A 3,945-nucleotide genomic window follows, 5' to 3' on the forward strand; every position below is an offset into this window, starting at 1 on the left:
GGGATAAGGGATCCCCATGGCAGGGGCAGGGGATCCCCATGGGGGGGGGGATCCCTATGGCAGGGGTAGGGGATCCCCATAGCAGGAGAGCCCTGTGGTGAGGGTAGGGGATCTCCATGGCAGGAGATACCTGTGGTGGGGGTAAGGGATCCCCATGGCTGGGGATCCCTATGGTGGGGTTAAGGGATCCCTGTGGTTGGGGCAAGGCATCCGCATGGCTAGGGCAGGGGATCCCCATGGTAGAGGCCAGGGATCCCCATAGAAGACAAGGGATCCCCCTGGCAGAGGTGAGGGATTTAAGGACAAGAGATCCCAACACTGAGGATGAAGGATTCCYATGGCCAGGGTAAAGGATCCCTATAGCAGGGCAAGGGATCCTGTTGCTCACCCTGAGCTTGGCAGCGCCATCGCCACCTCCTCTGCCTGAGGAGCCTCAGCCGGGCGGCACATTCCCACCACCCCCTCGCATGAGGGCATCAAGGACTGGTCTGGCTGCAGCCTCACCCTCTGGGGAAAAAGCAAATAAAATTGGGTTTTCAGCCAGACCAGCCTCGAGGCCCATCGCACAGGAACGCTGGAACGGGGGAGGACTGCTTCTTTTGGCAACGATGCGGCTTTCGGATGACTCAGGCCGAGGCTGCGTCCCCGGCCAGCAGAGCGTTTCAGGGATGGCCGGCCGCGTGTGTGCCATCCTTCCGCTGCAGTGTCTTTCTGGAGCCCTCTGTCATCGCATCGGTGCTCTCTCGGAGGATAAGCCTACTGCCAAGGCTTGCTTTCTTACACGCTGCGAAAAAATAATTGCTAGGCGGTGGGAAGTGGGACTCAGTTCTCCACTGTGAGTCCTGTTTTGGGGGCAAGATCCTTCTCCTTTATCATTTTCACCTCCTGACCATCTGCCTCTTCCAGCTGCTCTGAGTTGTGGGATGAAAAGCAATGTTGAAGAAGCCGAGAGATAAAAAAGGATAAAATCAATGTGGCTTTCCTATGCAGCCCAGACTTTTGCTACCTGCTCTGCTGTGCATGCACTTCCCTTTTGTCTGGTGACTGCCTGTTCTGTGAGTTTTCTCTCTTTTGTGCAATTATTCTGCTGACAGGCAGAGCTGAACCTGTCTCTAATGTTGCTAGCCGGTTGGTCAGAGACTAGTCCATCTCCAGGCACTATTCCTAGGAGCAGGTTGGGTGAAATGCTTTCACCCTCACCCTCCCTATGCCCATCTCCTCTTCCTCCCCACCCCACCCCCTGGGCAGTGGTGAGATGTTCTGGTGCCACAAGGTGATGTAAGGGAGCTTTGCTAGAGACACCAAGCTCATATGGAGACAAATGCCTGCCCTGTTGCAAAGTGTCAGGCAAGAGAAGAATCGCTGACCAGAGACCTCATTTAAAGGGAACAAGCTGGGCTCATGGGAAAGAGAAGAGAAATGCTTTGTAGATACCTGGTTTGGTCTTCCCCCTGTGGTCCTTTTAATCTATGGATGAAAAGCATCTTGTCCTCAAAGTCACTGAGCTGCTTGTCAGGGCCCCCCTCCACCTCTCGCTTTGTTCCCAGTTGGCTGAGGTCCCCACCTGCAGCTCCTGGGTAGACTGTGGGCTGTGAGCTCCTTTGAAAGGCCTTCCTGAGGAATTAGAGGTGCAGAGTAGGGGCGCAGGCATAACTGGATGCTTGCAGCATTTAAAGAAAGGACAGAAGACTGTGGGGAGGAAAGCAGAAAGGACAGGGGGAGCTGAACTAGAAGCATAGCCTCAATCAATGCCTTTCGATGTGCATGGGAAGGGGATGTTTCAGTACACAAATACCACAGTCCAAGGAGGCTGGGGCTGAGGGTGGCTGAAGACTGGGATGTCTCACAGCAAAATGGCTTTCTAGCTGGCATGTGAACAGTGGATTTGCCCCAGGCCAAGGGTCAGAAGATCCTGAAGGAGAAACTAGGTTAGCTCTGGATGACAGCAGAAAGATGCAGCAGATGATAGGAAAAAAAAATAGGGGAAAACCTTTGTCCGGAAGAGGTGGTGTGGGACTGCTGGCAATAGATGAGAGCAATAGGGTATTCGGGTGCTGTTTGTGGATTAGATTAATAATGTAAGCCTGAGCTGGAAGACAGGAGGCCAATTATTGGAGTATTTGCGGGTAGGGAAGTTTAAAGGTGAGAAATAGTGATTCTCATTTACTCCTAGCTGGGCAGAGAGTCTGCGCACAAAACTTGGAGCAATGTTGGGAAACAGCTTTTGGATGGGGAGTGTCCATTTTTGCATGGGAACACAGAATTACAGGTCATCGTCCCAATGATGCTCTGCCTTCACCTAGCGGCGGAAATGCTCTGAAATGTCTCTAGATGTGCTTCTTCCTGGTGCTTTAGCTGCAGACTCCGTCTCCACATGGAGTCCCCCACGCCATTCCCACTCCGTTCCCACTGCAGGGATGGGGCAGCCCTAACAAAGGCAAGGAACAGAGCTGGAGTGGTGCCAAGCAAGAAATCAAATCCCTTCTACAAGAACCTTCTAATTTCTCTGTTGTCTGCTGACATAAACCTGTTTTCTGCACATTGAGGATACTTCTGTGGAAAACTCTGCCCCGAGGGCTGGGCATGCTAGAGGATGTTTTTCCCAGCAGTAGCATCTCAGCAGCTCTTTTGGACTTGGAGGACTCTTGCCGTGAGGGTTCTTATTCAGCATTGGTGTCTGTTGTTTATGGACCACTGATATTGAGTCCTGAGCATCCCCTGGAAGTCCAGCATCTCTTTGACTACATTGCCAAGAGATCAGCTTGTATCAACCCAGAATAGTGCTTTCTGGGTTGATAAAGGACTATGCATGCAGGGCATCTACATGTCCTCTCGAAAGGAAGAAGAGTAAGGCAGGCTAATCCTCATTAACCTGTGGATAATATGCAGCTCTGCAAGCTGGCAGACACCCCACTATTATGAAACCTTCCCACTGTGACAGTGAATGTCCTTAAAGTCATTGTGTGAAACATGTGTAATCAACAACCTGCTATGCCTCAGATACAGGAACAGGGACACTGGGATTGGATGGTGCTGTCCTTTTTTTCAGGGATGTCTTGGTAAGCCAAAGTGAAGCAACATTTGTCTTTGTTCCAAAATAAAGAATCTGTATTTCTTTGTTTCACAGCAGTAACCTTCCAGTGAAATGAGACACAATATGAAACACATTTCTTCCAATAAAGTTGATAAGTTGATTTTTCCTAAACAAACTGCTGCTTTAGGTATTTCATTCTTTCGCTCCAGCTTCCATTTTTTTCCCGAACCCTTCATTGAAAAARAAAAAAAAAAGAAAAAAAAAACAAAAAAAAAAAACAGAAGTAGACACAAAAACTTTTACCTTGTGCTGCAAAATTTTGTACTCACAACTTTACATTTCTCAGTGAACAGGGATGTGGTACCTGTCCTGTCAGAGCTAACACATGTGACTTGGCATAGCTGACTTTGGGTTTCGGGACAGGGCCAATTTCTTAATTCCATGGGCTGGTGGCTGAATAAATACAATGCTCAGAAATGCTCTAAGTTCCCTGTGATGGGATTAGGCTGTGTTCACAGTCTTCAGACAGCAACCCTGGGTCCCAGGAAGGAGCCGTCACCAAGGATGGAGCCCAGGAGCTGCACAGCAGTATCTGAGATGCTTTGTTGCTTGTTCTGCTTTGATAGTATTTGTGGTGTCTGCTGATGAAACTCTTACTCTGATTTTCTCTGGAAAAGATTTTAGTGAAATGCAGAAGCTGAACCTTTTCCTTCTTGGTTACAAGTGATGTTGCCTAGTTCTGGCATTGACTGGGTGTTTAGCTACGGGCTGTCCAATCCACTTAGCATTTGTTAACTTCCTCAAATTCCTCCACTCAGGGCTTTACTGATAACTTCCTATTTTAGGCTGAGACATGGTTGCTACCACTCTGGCTCTCTTTTGTAACTCTTCTTTTCCCTACCTGAGGAACG

Source organism: Rhea americana, unplaced genomic scaffold (assembly GCF_003343005.1).
Source record: "Rhea americana isolate MKP2758 unplaced genomic scaffold, rheAme1 scaffold_148, whole genome shotgun sequence".
Classification (NCBI taxonomy): domain Eukaryota; kingdom Metazoa; phylum Chordata; class Aves; order Rheiformes; family Rheidae; genus Rhea; species Rhea americana.